This window comes from Scyliorhinus torazame, chromosome 21 (genome assembly GCF_047496885.1).
Source record: "Scyliorhinus torazame isolate Kashiwa2021f chromosome 21, sScyTor2.1, whole genome shotgun sequence".
NCBI lineage: Eukaryota > Metazoa > Chordata > Chondrichthyes > Carcharhiniformes > Scyliorhinidae > Scyliorhinus > Scyliorhinus torazame.
In genome coordinates, this window is record NC_092727.1 from 50,069,626 (window position 1) to 50,085,990 (window position 16,365).

At 46.7% G+C, this 16,365-nt stretch overlaps 1 protein-coding gene across 5 annotated transcripts in view; it reads left to right on the forward strand.

Moving 5' to 3' along the window:
• The first annotated feature begins 434 nt into the window (after positions 1 to 434).
• The window catches only part of fam118b (family with sequence similarity 118 member B), a 72,490-nt gene continuing 56,559 nt past the window's right edge, over positions 435 to 16,365 (forward strand). For 2 of the 5 annotated variants that reach the window (XM_072486783.1, XM_072486787.1), the window contains exon 1: positions 435 to 545. The gene's annotated coding sequence lies outside the window, so the exon portion shown is untranslated. Of the gene's footprint in view, positions 546 to 13,610; positions 13,631 to 16,365 lie in introns of those variants that run through there. The other 3 variants (XM_072486784.1, XM_072486786.1, XM_072486785.1) reach the window with 3 other exon arrangements.

Here is a 16,365-nt window from a genome sequence, read left to right on the forward strand (position 1 = left end):
CACCCTACTCAAGGTCAACACCTCCACCCTATCCCCATAACCCAGTAACCCCACCCAATACTAAGGGCAATTTTGGACACTAAGGGCAATTTATCATGGCCAATCCACCTAACCTGTACATCTTTGGACAGTGGGAGGAAACCCACGCACACACGGGGAGGATGTGCAGACTCCGCACAGACAGTGACCCAAGCCGGAATCGAACCTGGGACCCTGGAGCTGTGAAGCAATTGTGCTATCCACAATGCTACCGTGCTGCCCTTAGGCTGCTGAATAAATTAGGATGCTTTCCCCACCTTCCTAAGTGACAAATTGAATGCTCAACTGGTAGGTTCAGTGGGCAGTGCAAAGCAACACAGACGAAACAAAAACAAGAACCTTGAGTTTATTTTTCATGTGCTTGCGTCTGGGGTGCTGGCGGCTGGAGGCTCTGGGTTTCGAGTTGCGCGTTTCCGTGCGTTGTGGCTGCGCGCGACCGCCGTCACCGAGCTGTTTGTCTGCGGGTGGCGCGCGCTCGGTGGCTGGAGAAAGATTTGGAGATTGAGGTAACCGGGAAAAGCGTTCAAAACTGGGGAAAACCCTGCGGGGAAAAACTGCGAAGACCAGGCGTGACACCGCGGAAACCAGGAAAATACCTTGGGGGGGGGGGGGGGGGGGGGAGAGAGAGAGAGAAAATCAAATGGAATGATCCTGGGGGAAACCGGGAATAACCCGGCGGGGGGAGGGGAATCGTTTAAAAAGCCGGGAATAGACTAGGGAAAACTAGGAATAACCCTGAGGGAAGTGGGGAATAGACTGGGGAAAAACAGGAGTAACTGGAGAAACCTGGGAATAGAGGAGATGGGGAGGGAATATTGGGGAGACTTGAAAACCGCAGGGGGGCGGGAATACCAATGGAGCAGGACTGGGAATAACAGGAATATCGGGCAGACTGAGAGAACTGGGGCAGGGGAAACCAGGAATGAACCTGAGAAAGGTGAAGTTTGGGGGATGCTCGAGGAGTGAGGGGGAATCCAAAGAGTGGAAGCAGGAACAATGGGACTGAGGGGGGAGGAGAGACATGGGATTTGGTGGTTTTGGTCATGGAGGGTGGTCAGGAGGTTCAGAGCGGAGCAATGGGGGCAGGGAAGGAGATTCAGGAGAGGGAAGTATGGTCAGGAGAGAAAGGGGACAATTTGGGTGGGGGCTGGGTGAGTGATCATGGCGAGAGGTTTGGGTGAGTGAGTGATCGGATGTGGGGGTAGGGCGTGTGTGTCAGGCGAGTGGCTGCGCAGTGGGAAGAGTTTCAGTGATCCCTTTGTAAACCTGGAGAAGATGTTATGGGGAAAGCTAGGGGCCGTAAATATCAGACACTAATAAATCCATAGGAAATTCGAGTGCAACCTCTTTATCTACAGTGGTTAGAATTGGAGTACACTGCCATCAATTGAGAGGAGTGACGTAGTTTATTTAAAAGGAAAATCTTTCCTTTGTGCCAGACTGAATGATCTAGGAGTGGGATTTAAACACACAACCTTCTTTCTGGCTCTGGTGCGAATGTGGACACATTATGTGATTAAAATGTTAACCAAATGGGAGATAATATGGTTAGAAAAAGAGGGATTTGTACTGTTGTGAGAGGAGTGAAGGCCTTGAACGTTATAAGCTGAAACATAACAGCCATACCTTTCATTGCTAAATTAATTAATTGCTTAAACGGTTGGTTTGTATTGTGTTGTGATGTTGTGGATTGCATTTTAAAATCTGTTTAGTCGTTCTATTTACAATGCTAAAATTTATGAAGAGGACACTGTAAATGTTTTTGTCTCTCTGTGAACATAGAGGGCTGAGCTTGGAGGTAGGGCGAGTGTAAGTTCAAACAGACTTTAAAAATTAATTTACAGGCTTTTACCTAGCCTGCCTGGTAGTGGCTACATTGTGGTGATGGCCTCTGTCAGATTTCTGGGAAGTCTGGTGTGTGGGAAGCCTGCTAATCAGCTCTTGTGTCTACAGTGCAAATAGTTCCAAGAAAATGGTTATTACTACGCACGAAAGATCTCAACCATTATGTAACAGCTTGTCCCGGACAGTATGGTAGCACAAGTGGCTAGCACTGTGGCTTCACAGCGGCAGGTCCCAGGTTCGATTCCCCGCTGGGTCACTGTGCGGTGTCTGCGTGGGTTTCCTCCGGGTGCTCCGGTTTCCTCCCACAGTCCAAAGACGTGCAGGTTAGGTGGATTGGCCATGATAAATTGCCCTTAGTGACCAAAAAAAGGTTAGGAGGGGTTATTGGGTTACGGGCATAGGGTGGAAGTGAGGGCTTAAGTGGGTCGGTGCAGACGCGATGGGCCAAATTGCCTCCTTTTGCACTGTATGTTCCATGTAACCTATCTATGTCCCATAACAGTTGTGAATTTTGATCTTTGTGGGAAAAGTAAGAAGTCTTACAACACCAGGTTAAAGTCCAAAAGTTTTTTTTGAATTGTTTGTGATTCAAAACAAACCTGTTGGACTTTAACCTGATGTTGTAAGACTTCTTACTGTGCCCTCCCCAGCCCAACGCCGCCATCTCCACATTTGTGGGAAAAGCCCAAGAGTGAATTTTTTCTTCCGAACAGCAAATGAAAGGTCCGGTCCAACTTTAGATATATTTTGACCTTGTCCAGAGAATCTTCTCCACTGCCGATGTACAGCTGGTTGCAGACTATGATTTTCTTTCTGCTGTTTGCACTCCATAATATGACTTGGATGTCTGGCAAAATTTGGCAGTGGCGGTTGGGTTCCTCTGCTTGCTACAGCAATCCAAGAGCGTAAGTGCTCAGGACTGGACCTGTGAGGTTGCCTGTCCCACAATAGCAGGTGTAGAGTGGCAAGCAAATTGCCCATCGGCCACCAGCTAGTTGCTTAAAGTAAAAGCACCAAAGGAACAACAGCTTGCTTGGTCAGTATGTCTTGTAACTGCCTACGGCCATACTAGTCTGAAAACGCCCGATCTCGTCTAAACTTGGAAACAAAGCAGAGTCAGGCCTGGTTAGTACTTGGATGGAGACAACCTGGGAATACCTGGTAATCATTCATTCTGGCTATCACGGGTGTTCTCTCAGGTATTCTTGGCAAATTCTGGACATGATATCACTTGGGAGTTTTAGATAAACAGTGTCTTTAGGTGCTGCGTTAATTGAGATTGAGTGGGAATTTGATCTTGTTGTTGCCCTACTACAGATCTTTGGGGAGCCATCGCTGGTTACATCCTTATCCTAGGGTGGCACAGTAGCACAGTGGTTAGCACTGTTGCTTCACAACATCAGGGTCCCAGGTTCGATTCCCGGCTTGGGTCGCTGTCTGCGCGGAGACTGCAAATTCTCCCCGTGTCTGTGTGGGTGTTCCGTTTCCTCCCACAGGTCCCGAAAGACATGCCGTTAGGTAATTTGGACATTCTGAGTTCTCCCTCTGTGTACCTGAACAGGTACCAGAGTGTAGCGACTAGGGGATTTTCAGACTAACTTCATTGCAGTGTTAATGTAAGCCTACTTGTGACAATAATAAAGAAGGTTATGTCTCCTACCTTGTAACCAATTCTCTACCCACATTAATAGGTTGTCTCCAATTCTGTGTCCTGTCATCTTTGTTTTCCAACTCTGGGAACACAGTGAATGCCTTCTAGAAATCCATTCAGGCAAAATCCATAAACAGTCCCTCTGGTATGTTCCAACACACTTTCTAGCCACTTCTGAAGTGCAGTCACTGTAGGAAGTGTGCCATCCAATCTGTGCGCAGCCATTCCTGTAAATAGCAATATGATAATGACCATATTCTATTTATTAGTGATGTTGGTTGGGGGGATAAATATTGGTCAGGATGCCAAGGAAAATCCCCCAACTCCTCCTTTGAATAATGCCATGAGATTCTTCCAGACAGGGCTTCTTCAGTTTAACATTTGATTTGAGAGATGGAACCTCTTCCTTACCGCACTGGCATGTCAACCTAACTAAAACTGAGCCACAGCTGGCATATGTGTGCTTTTCATTCGAGCTAGTGTCCTGTGAAGTGTTTTTTTTGCATCTAGTGTATATCTGTTTAATCTTGCTGGTTGTCCTGTTTAGTTGAGCCCATTTACTGTGACTGCATTTGTCAACTAAAGATAGGAAACTGGAGAAGAGACAGACCGTAAATAATTTGGTATCTATAGCACTCAAATGTACTTTTTATTGGAAAACACAACGATACCTGGAAATCAATTATCTCCTACTGATTTTGTGTCAGCATGTTTTTACGGTTGACTTAGTTCTTTACATATTGCATTGTGATCAGCCTTCAGGCTGGTAGAATAGCCAGAAACTGCATGTAAGAACAAAGAAATGTACAGCACAGGAACAGGCCCTTCGGCCCTCCAAGCCCGTGCTGACCATACTGCCCGACTAAACTACAATCTTCTACACTTCCTGGGTCCGTATCCTTCTATTCCCATCCTATTCATATATTTGTCAAGATGCCCCTTAAATGTCCCTATCGTCCCTGCTTCCACTACCTCCTCCGGTAGTGAGTTCCAGCCACCCACTACCCTCTGCGTAAAAAACTTGCCTCGTACATCTACTCTAAACCTTGCCCCTCTCACCTTAAACCTATGCCCCCTAGTAATTGACCCCTCTACCCTGGGGAAAAGCCTCTGACTATCCACTCTGTCTATGCCCCTCATAATTTTGTATACCTCTATCAGGTCGCCCCTCAACCTCCTTCGTTCCAGTGAGAACAAACCGAGTTTATTCAATCGCTCCTCATAGCTTATGCCCTCCATACCAGGCAACATTCTGGTAAATCTCTTCTGCACCCTCTCTAAAGCCTCCACATCCTTCTGGTAGTGTGGCGACCAGAATTGAACACTACACTCCAAGTGTGGCCTAACTAAGGTTCTATACAGCTGCAACATGACTTGCCAATTCTTATACTCAATGCCCCGGCCAATGAAGGCAAGCATGCCGTATGCCTTCTTGACTACCTTCTCCACCTGTGTTGCCCCTTTCAATGACCTGTGGACCTGTACTCCTAGATCTCTTTGACTTTCAATACTCTTGAGGGTTCTACCATTCACTGTAGAATGTTTATTCATTCCATTTTTTGGTTAAATGTGGAAGAATAGATTCATAGACATTTTCAGCCCAGAAGGAGGCCATTTGGCCAATTGTGTCCATGCCAGTCAATAAAGATCTGACTGCATTACTATTATGGATTACTATTTTCCGGTGCTTGGCCCATAGCCCTGGAGCTTACAGCAGCGCAAGTGAATATCTAAATATTACTTAAATGTTACAAGAATTTCTGACTCAATCACCCTTTCTTGCAGTAAGTTCAAGACTCCTACCACACTCAGAGTGAAAACGTTTCTCTTCCCCATTGCCCTTAGTTATCCACCTGAAATCAATGCCTCCTGGCTATTGACGAATGGAAAAAGTGCCTCAATATTATGCTCATAATATCCACCTCTATCAGGTCTCCTCTCAATCTTCGCTGCTTTGAGGAAAACCGCCTAGTCTATCCCATAAGCCTTCTTAACCACCTTATCTACCTGCACTGCCACCTTCAGGGGTCTGTAGATATGCACTCCAAGGCCCCTCTGATCTTCACTACTTTTCAGGGTTCAACCATTCATCGTGTAACCCTTTGTCTTTTTAAAATAAATATTTTTCTTTTTCATATTTTCATCCAAATTTGCACCCACCAACAAACAAGCAACGGTAACGAATACGATGTCAAACCCCTGGCCAACAATTCCTTCCTCTCACCAACCCGCAAATAACCCTCAACAGTTTAAATACAAACATCAAAGAAAAGGATTCTGGAATCCACCATCCACCCATACATAGTCACCAACAACATACACAGTCCAACCCCCCCCCCTCCCCCAATGTTCAATGTCATCCAATTCATGAAAGTGCATAATAAACAAAGTCCATGAATTGTAGAACCCTTCCATCCTTCCCCTCAACTCAAACTTCACCTTCTCGAGTGTTTAAAAGCTCCAACAGATCTCCCCACCACACCAGGGCACAGGGTGGAGAAACTGACCTTCACCCCAACAGGATCCACCTTCAGGCGATCAGCGAGGCGAAGGCTAAAACATCTGCCTCCGCATCCGCTCCCAACCCTGGCCTCTCCGATACCCTGAATACGGCCTCCAGAGGACTCGTCTCAAGCCTCGCATGTACCACCGTTGAAATTACCCTGAATGCCTCCCTCCAATACACCTCCAGCTTTGGACAGCACCAAAACATATGAATGTGGTTTGTGGGGCCCCCCCTGCAACGTTCAGAAACATCCTCTACCCTTTCAAAGAGTCTGCACATCCTCGACATTGTGAAGTGCGCCCTATACACCACCTTCAGCTGTATCAGCCCCAACCTCGTGCACAAAGTTGAGGTATTTACCCTGCGGAGCACCTCACACCACAACCCCTCCTCCATGCTCTCTCCCAACTCTTTCTCCTACTTTGCCGTGCCCATAAATCGCTGACACCACCCCCTACTCCATTTCCCCTGCCGTCAGCACCTCCTCCAACAGTGTGGAGGCCGGCACCACCGGAAAGCTCTGTATCTCCTTCTTCGCAAAATCTCGGACCTGCATATACCTAAACATTTCCCCCTGCCCCAACCCATATTTAACCCCCATCTGTAATCGTTTGTCTTGTTAGCCCTCTGGGTTGAATTCTTTTTTCCACTTCTCTGCCCACAGTCCATTGGTATCTTCCTACAGCTTTCGTCCTCATTATTTACCACCCTACCAATTCTTGTGACATCCACAAACCCTACTGGAAACAGACTTCCAGTCACATAAACTTCCCTCTGCTTCCTGTCTCAGTCAATTTTGGATCCAATGTGCCACTTTGCCTTGGACCCCATGGGGCCCTTACTTTCTTGAGTCCGCCATGAAGGACCTTATCAAAAACCTTGGTGAAGTCATTTAAACCACATCAAGTGCATTATCCTCATCAACACTCCTGGTTACCTCCTCAGAACAAAATGCATACATTTGTTAAACATGACCTTTTGTTAACAAATCCATGCTGTCTATTCCTGATTAATCTGTGCCTATCCAAGTACTGATATATTCTGTCCATTGAATCCCTACAGTGCAGAAGGAGGCCATTTATTAATATTTGGACCTTTGGGTCTGCACCGACCGTCTGAAAGTGCACCCGACCTAGGCCCACTCCCCTGCCCTATCCCTGTAATCCCATCTAACCACATCTTTGGACAAGGTGCAATTTTGGAATGGCCAATCCAACTACCTACTCACCTTGTCCCTCAGTTCTAGTAACATCCTCACCACCGACGTTAGACGGACTGGTGTATGATTTCCTGGTCTATGATTTCCTGGTCTATCACTACCTTCCTTTTTTTACTAAAGGGCAAATGTTAGCAGTCCTCTAGCATCTCGCCTATGGCCAGAGGCCAGAAGAGGATTTGAAAAGTACTGCCAGTGCCCCTGATATCTCCTCCCTTGCCTCCCTCAACAGCCTGGGATATATCTCATTCAGGCCTGTGGATTTATCCATTTTAAAGGCTGCTAAACCTGCTAGTACCTCTTCTTTCTATGTTAATTTCCAATAATATTTCACAGTCCTCCACCTTGAGGTCCAGATGTGTGTTGTCCCTTTCCATTTGTGAAGACCGATGCAAAGTATTCATTTAGAGTTTACTCACTTCTTCAGGGTCCACTAATTGGCTGTACTCCTTCCTTGGTTATTCTCTTGCCCTTTATTATTTTGTTAGGACACCCTGGGTTAGAGCGGGATCAATTCCAGCCCCACAGGCCTCAGAGGCCCAACATGTGAATTAACCAATAATTCGTATATAGTTCCTGAGACTGTTGACCCTTGACTGCTCAGGCAGTAGATTTGTAAGTGACACAGAAAACTGTTTATTTGTAACATCAGTAGAGATAAGACATGTGCTGATTATCATAGAGTATCGGCCAGCTTATTATTATTCTTCCACCCCCCCCCCCCCCCCCCCCCCACACTTTTATTTTACCATCCCACCCTCTACTCAAATACACACAGAGGAAAGGGTAAAAATGACAGGGACTAAAATGGAAGAAAGAGGCGACAAGTATCTTCTGTTGCTGATATTGAAATCGTTGTAGTCTGATATCCTCCCAGGGACGCGGAGTGTTGGAACCACCAGCTTGGATCTTCTGGCTCGAACATTCAGGTCGGACTCTCAGGCTGTGGGATCCCCTCGAGGGAGTCACTTTAACTTGTTAACCTGGGCCTTTACACAGAAAGGGGCTGTTTAGCACAGGGCTAAATCGCTGGCTTTGAAAGCAGACCAAGGTAGGCCAGCAGCACGGTTCAATTCCCGTACCAGCCTCCCCAAACAGGCGCCGGAATGTGGCGTCTAGGGGCTTTTCACAGTAACTTCATTGAAGCCTACTTGTGACAATAAGCGATTTTCATTTTTCATTTTCAGATGTACTTCAAGTTTGTTCAATTCTTATTTGTTTCCCACTCCAGCAGACTGTCCAACAGCTTGTCCCAGATAAACAGAGTATCAGAGGAGCAGGTTCCATAAGACCGTTGAGTGATCTGGTAACCTTACAGGGAGAGAAATCCGGAAAGTTCCCTCCAGCTCCGTCTTTGGGCATTAAACACTCACCAGCTGGATAGAGAGAAAAACACAGACTGCTCCGTTTACCTGGAGTGAGCCCCAGCCGAGATATTAGAGAGAGTTCCACCCTTTCTGGGAGAGAGACATTTAAAATAGCTCTGTTCAGCTCTAGAGTTCAAACTGAAAATAAAACCCAAAACGGGGTCCATCTTTCTTTGCACAACGTTCTGAAACGGTCAACACTAATCAACATGGAGGGTTGGGTAAGGCCCAGGAATTTAAAGTAACTGGTTGACTGCCTGCCAAGTCCATCAAAATGTGTCATCACTGGACCAAACAAAACAACCCATCTCACTGGGGGGACGGTTGGTTTCCCAAGGCCAGACCAAATAGCACATCTGTTGGAGGCGCCAGGTTTTTTTTTACATTTAAGGTGTAATTCATCTGAAAGGCTTAAGTCCCTGCAACTGCCTAGGCACAAAAACCAAAAGGGAATGCCCATGGGAAACCAGATTTAACAGGAGGATCCTTACAATTAAAAAAAACCCTTTGAGTTTTCCTTTATTCTGCCCTGCAATGCTTTTTCATGCACATTCTTAGCTTTCCTAATTTATTTTAAAATTTCCCCTTTGCACTTTTTATACTGCTCTAGGTACTCTGCCGTATTGAGCCCTAGGTGTCTGCCAAAAGTGTCATTTTTTTTCCTTCACCCTGACCTCTGTGTCCCTTGACATCCAGAGTTATTTGGTCTTGGTCCTTGAAATGGCTTAAGTTGATTTGCAAGAGACTGAGATTGCAGAGTCTGAGTGTCTCTACAAAGTAATGTTGCTGTTTACCTGACATCCTACATTTTATTGCAAACTATTGGATATAACGTTAATGTAAGTAAGGTCGTCATAGTCTCAGATAGGCTGCTTTCCCCTTTGAGGGGGAGAGCTGAATGGCGGTGATTTAACCTGAGGATCACCACACCTCAGGTGAGAGGTCAGGTTGAGAAGGCGGGGCCTTTATGAATAACCTCATTCGGTATGGGAATTGAACCCACGCTGTTGGCCATGCCCTGTATCACAAACCAGCTGTCCAGCCAACTGAGCTAAACCGGTCCATTGTTTATCACAGCATGTGAAGTAGACATCGTATGCAAGGGAGTTATGTGAGTGCAATTCATGGCCAATTAACACAGTCCCTCTTGTTCTGGTGAAGTACTTGAGTTTGGTGGGAAGAGAACATCTGGAGTTGCACTAGCCTATAATATAATTGTCTTTGGGCAACCTAGGCAACTATTACTCAATTGCTGTCCTGAAACTAGGTAAAAGACCGATGTTCTTTGGAACAACCAGACTGAAATTGTTTTCTCAGTGTCCAATCTTTTATTACGCCAATGTACCTACTATCTGAAATAGTTCCGACACAGAACCAGGACATTCAGCTCAACTGTTATATGCCAATGTTTATGCTCCACATGAGCCTCCTCCCACCACCCCTCTTAATCTAACTCCAGTAACTGTACCTTTCTCCCTTAAATTCATCTATGCTACTTGCTTCAACTACTCCCTGTCGTAGCAAGTTCCAGTCTCATTACTCTGGGTAAAGAAGTTTCTCCTGGATTCTCTATTGGATTTATTAGTGACTGCCTTACATTTATTTATTTTTTTTAAAAAAAATCTTTTTATTGGCATTTTCAAAATTATATACATAGCTGTTCGTTTTCATTTATTGTACAGACTAGTACAATACAATAAATAGCTCGGCCTACAATTCTCCCTATCCCCCCCACCCCCCTCCAGTTCCTCTCTCCTTGACCCCCCCCCCCCCCTTTTCACTGCTGTTCCCCATCTTTTCTTGCTGGGTTTTGCTACCTCGCCTTGCCCCCGGGCCACTGCCACTCCCCAGTCCAGTCCGCCCTCTTTCCTCTTTCTATCTTGTCCTGGCTATTTCCCCCTGGCTATTTATTTATGTTTTGGCCACAAACAGGTCTCGGAACAGTGGGGTGATGGCTCCCATGTTTTGTGGAAGCCCTCTTCCGTCACATGGATGCCGAATTTGATTTTTTCCATTTGGAGAAATTCTGATAGGTCAGACAGCCAGTCTGCAGCTTTAGGTGATGCTGCTGATTGCCAACCAAGCAGGATTCTACGGCGGGCGATCAGGGAGGCAAAGGCAAGGGCGTCTACCTCCTCCCCATGAAGATATCTGGCTGGTCTGATACCCCGAAGATCACCACTTTCAGGCGTGACTCCACCCTCATCCCCACCACTTTGGACATTGCTTTGAAGAAGGCTGTCCAGTACCCAGCAAGTCTGGGGCAAGACCAGAACATGTGGGTGTGGATGGCCGGGCCTCCTTGACACCGTTTGCATCTATCCTCCACCTCCGGGAAGAACCTCCACATTCGGGTTCTGGTCAAGTGGGCTCTATGTACCACTTTTAGCTGCGTTAGGTTGAGCCTCGCGCATGTGGAGGTAGAGTTGACCCTGTGCAGCTGCCTTACATTTATGGCCTTCTGTTTTGGTCTCACCTGCGAATTGGAACAGCTTCTCTATCTCTATTAACATCTTTCATGATCTTGAACATTTCTGTCAGATTTCCCCTCTGTCTTTTTCTTAAGATACCCAGCCTGTTCAGTCCTTTCCCGATAGGTGTAACCTCTGTTCTGAGGTTGTTCTGGTGCAGTGTTTTTCAAATTTTTTTTCTCGGGACCTACCTTTGCTAACCATCTGACCTTCGTGACCCACGATGGCTGCCCTTTTCGACACATGCCACATTTGCTTACCTTTAATGTGAAAGGGGATCCTGCCATGTCCTCACGATCTCCCTCCAGTCAGGTTCACAGGAGGAGAGGGCAATGCGCATATCAGGTGCAGAGTTCAGCCAGTTCCTTGTGCGTCTTCAATGAGAACGGAAAATCCAACTTCTCACATGTACGTACATATAGGGTGCTTGACGTCAAGTGTTCATGCAGGGCATGTGACCTGCTCACTGCTGCCACTTGTGATTGGTAAATGCTCAGCCTCATTTAAAAGCTGATAGCAGCTGCCATTCTCAATTTCAATGCCAGTAACAGCCATTGGGTGCTACTCCTGCGATCAGAAACGCCATATCCAATCGCTCCGCGACCCTCCCAACACCTGCCGCGACCGGCACTTTGGAAGATCCTGTTCTAGTGGACTAATTGAGCACTTTTCTAGTGCTCTGATGTGTTTCTTATAGTATAGAGATCAGAGCTATTCACAGTGCTGCAATGTGGTCTAGCTAAGGTTCTATACAAATTTAACCTAAATTAATTTCAGAAGATAAATTATCAATGATCTCCACCTCTATCTTAAATGTCTTTATATCTTTTTTGGATCTTTTCTTCTGATGTAATGTACCGTGCAGTTTGCCTGGTAAATACCAAGGCAAAGTAATTACTCACGTTACCTGTGAGTTGATCTTGTGTACCCATTATACGAAGGAGCCCTGTATTTGTCCTGTTGGGAATCCAAGAATTTTGCTCTGATTGTTTATGGCTTGGATGCTGTACAATTTTTATATTTCTTAATCCAATTTCATAATTCTGTTTTCCTAATTTTATTCACTTAATTCCTATCCTCCCCTTTTGTCATCCTCTCCTTTGTCCATGTCTATACTGCATGCCTTTTATTTTAGTTTCAGTTTTACTCTGATGTCTTATCTACTTTGTAATTTTAGGCTAGTTTGTTGTTCTTGGTATTTGTCTCGGACATACTTAAAAAAAAATGTTTTTAATATAAATTTAGAGTACCCAATTATTTTTCTTTTCCAATTAAGGGGCAATTTAGCGTGGCCAATCCACCTAACCAGGACATCTTTGTGTCGTGAGGGTGAAACCCACACAGACACGGGTTTCGGACACACTTGATTGTTTTAAATGTTTACTATTGCGGACCTATTACTTTGTCAATTAATTTTCCTTATTTATATTTCCTAGTTCCATTCTCATCAACGTTTTTGAGATTAAAACTTTGCACTTATCCCAGAACAGCACAGCATAATTTTTAAATAAATTTATTGTTTCATGGGACGTGGGTGTAGCTGACAATGCCAGCATTTGTTACCCACCCCTAATTGCCCTTGAGCTGAATGGTTTGCTGGGCTATTTCAGTAGGCAGTTAAGAGTCAACCACATTGCTGCCACGCATAGGCCAGCCCAGGTAAGGATGGCAGACTTCCTTCCCTAAAGGGCAACCAGATGGGTTTCTATGATCTTTCAATACCAGAATTGTTAAATTTTAATTCAATGCCATGGTGGGATTTGAACCCATACTTTCAAACCATTAGCCTCGGTCCTGGTATTACTAGTCCAGTGGCATGACCACTACACCACTGTCTGCCGATGATGATTGTTATACACAGTTTTGCTTTTCCCCCTCAAAATTGGCTTCCACATTTGAATCAAGCATATAAACATTTTATTTTGGGCTGTGTTCAGTAACATGCATGTTCCTGGTTTCAAAGGTTCTCCTGCTCCTCTTACAGAAAGATATAGAATTCTGCCTGTAACCTGATCTAAATGGTCCTTTGGTGCTCCTGCAAGATTATTTGCATTGGACATCACTCCAAATTTCTCTAATTGTGACCAGTAAAGAGATGGTCAACTCTGATCTAATGTGCTAATGAAATACTGTAAACAGGAATTCCTGGTTTCACGATGATAAAGGATTCAAATCGCAGAATTTTTACAGTGCAAAAGGTGGCCATTCAATCTGTCGTGGCTGCGCTGACTCTCTGAATGAGCAATACACTAATGCCACTCCCTTGTCTTCTTTGAATAACCTAGCACATTCTTACTTTTCAGATAACAAACCAGTTCCCTCTTTTGAATCTGCCTTCACCACACTCCAGCAATGAGTTCCAAGATCTTAACCGTTTGATGTGTGAAAAAGATTCTCCTCATGTCTCCATTGCCTCTTGTGCCAATTACCTTAACTCAGCACCCCCTCGTTCTATATTCTTCAGCTTTTGGCAAGAGTTTGGCACCATCTACTCTATCCAGAACCTATCTACTCTCACTACGTGTTTCAAAGCCAGTTAAGTCATTTTTTTAAGTGTCGTCCCTGTTCTAATAGAGGAAACGTGCTAGCCAGTTGGCACATAGGCGATTGGCACTGCCGCAGGGCCCGATCATACGTTGCTTGTCAGCAAGGGAAGCTGAATGTAACCTTCCTGCTTGAGCAACAATAGTGCTATTCACTGCTTAGGACTGCAGACAACTTCGAGCAACAGTGCCAGCTAGCTCAAACTGAATGTCGCCATAGTCCCCGAGGACTGTAGGCTGCTGTCCCCCTCTGAGAGAGAGCTGACTGGTGGTGATTTAACCTGAGGGTCACCGCTCCTCTGTTGAGGGGCAAGGATAACTCCAGCCAGTATGAGAATTGAAGTCTAGCTATTGCCATTGCTCCGCATCATAAACCCCCTCCCTGCAGGATAATGACTCCAGAGGATGGTCGAAATACAGATAGTGCACTAGCAGCAGTGTTCAGCATTTCTTCTAAAGTGAACTAAATACAGCAATTTTGTTGCGAACTGTACATCCAATAATAACGGCAGGCACGGCCAGTTATTGACAGTTAAACACAGTAAAAACTCTCTGCACTGCCGTATCAAGCATTCCATCTTAAATTTGGCAGCTTCCGCGGGGTCCAAGATAGCATCCATCTTGTGTAATATCTGTAAGGAATTGGAGTGCGTGAGAAACCGACAACCAACAGTGTCTTTGACCCAGGGATCATCCAGTCCCCCATGGCTCACCCCCTCCCTCCCTCACATCCACTGCACTCCCTCAGGGTGCCATCCAGCATACCCTTCCCACACACCCCTGGCTGCAGCCGTGGTCCCTGGTCACCAGACCCTGTATCCTGTCTGTGGTGTTGATCCCTGCCGTGTTCAGGCTCAGCGTCCAGGCCTCCGGGTCCGACTGGGATGCTGGACAACAACCCCCACATGCAAAATGGCACGCCCACCCACGAGAACCCACCCAGGAGCAGTGAAGTGCCCACTCCACCATGATTGCCAATTTCCCACCAGCAACAGCCTTCAGCCACGTGGCCAGAGGCAGCCACGGTCAGTGGAAGCCGTGGTGGTCGGTGGGATTGACGAGCAGTAGCCCCCGATATGGGCAAACACCATTCGGGGGGGTGGCATGACGGACATACGGGCGCTGAGGCACCCCAGCCATGGGGCCCGGCGAGTTTCCCAATTTTGGCGCCTCCCACAATCTAATGGCCGTCTCGTGCTCTTGATCGAGTGTGATGCAGCCGTTAAATCGGGCTCTTAATTGTCCACCAGCATTCACAACTGGACGTGGCAGGGCTGCAGAGGTTAGATCTGATCCATTGTTGGTGGATTGCCAGTTCTGTCATAGCTTCCAGTTTATATTGTTTGCCACGCAAATAATCTTGTATGTAGCTTTACTGTTACCTGCTAATCTAGTTTCGTAAGTCTTATCACTCTTATTTCTTTTGTCAGTTCTCTCTACTTATTTTATGCAGCAGGAATGAAATTCGCTAACATTAGTCACAATGTTTGAATGTGTTCCTTACCCTTGTGATTCTAGCATGATGCAGCCAGTTTTCTGGTCTGGACAATTACATCTATGTCCTTATGCATCATGTGCCATCCCCAGATTGCGTCCCATCTCATGAGCGAGTGTTGAAGAAACACCCAGATGGCTCGGACTGTTGTCCAAATCTACTCCTTCCTCACTTCACCTGTTCGACTTAGAGGTAATGTGTTTATTAAATACCAATGGACCAAAAATGATAACGACAAAGTAAAACAAATCTCTCAGAGCTCGGTGCACAGGTGCATCCGCGCCGTCATGGAGGCCCCATGTGCTCCGTCGGCACAATACATCCACTTCAATGTGGACCGAGCTCACCAGGATGCCTGGACAACGGGGTTCACCACCATCGACGGAATGCCCGGGTCCAGGGGGTGATCAATGGGATGCATGTTGCCCCACGAGCACCGGCAGATGACAGGCCGCTCTACACAAACCTAAAGGGGTTTTATTCAATGAGTGTGCAGCTGATGTGTGACCATCAGATACACATGTGCCCGATACCCGGGCAGCGTGCACAAAGCCTTCATCGAGGCGCATCCCCAGATGTGGGGTTGGCTCCTGGCTGACGGGTTATCTACGGCGGTCGGGACTGATAATGCCTACCCGGAGGCCACAGACCGACGCGGAGACCCGCTACAGCGCTGCTGATGATGCAACCAGGGGCGTGATAAAGCAGTGCTTCGGCATCCTGAAGATGCGGTTCAGGTGCCTGGACCGCTCTGGTGGGGATCTCAAGTATGACGCTGGGTGGGTCGCCTGCATCGTGGCAGCCTGCTGCGTCCTCCACAGCATTGCGCAGCAGCAGGGCGAAGTGCTGGAGGAGGAGGATGAATGTCAGTCCTCGTGCGGCCAGTAGGATGTGGGGAAGGGTGAGGATGGAAGCACATGGGGCTCGGGCAGGCATGGGAGGCTGAACAACGTGCAGCCAACGTGTATGGGACACTCTGATCGCCAGATTCACCAACCTGGTGGAGAGGGGGCGGGAGGGGGGGACTGGCCATGGGCACGGACATCACATGCCACCCCCACCTGCAACCCCCTCTGTGATGCATGCCTGCGCTCTACAGGGTGAGGGCACTGGGCTGGCAGTTATCGTTGGCCTGGTCCATGCGATGGAGGATGATGGCAACCTGCTCTGTGATGAACATCATTCAACAACGTCTGACTCCTGCCCACGGTAGCGCTTTCCACTGTCCAACT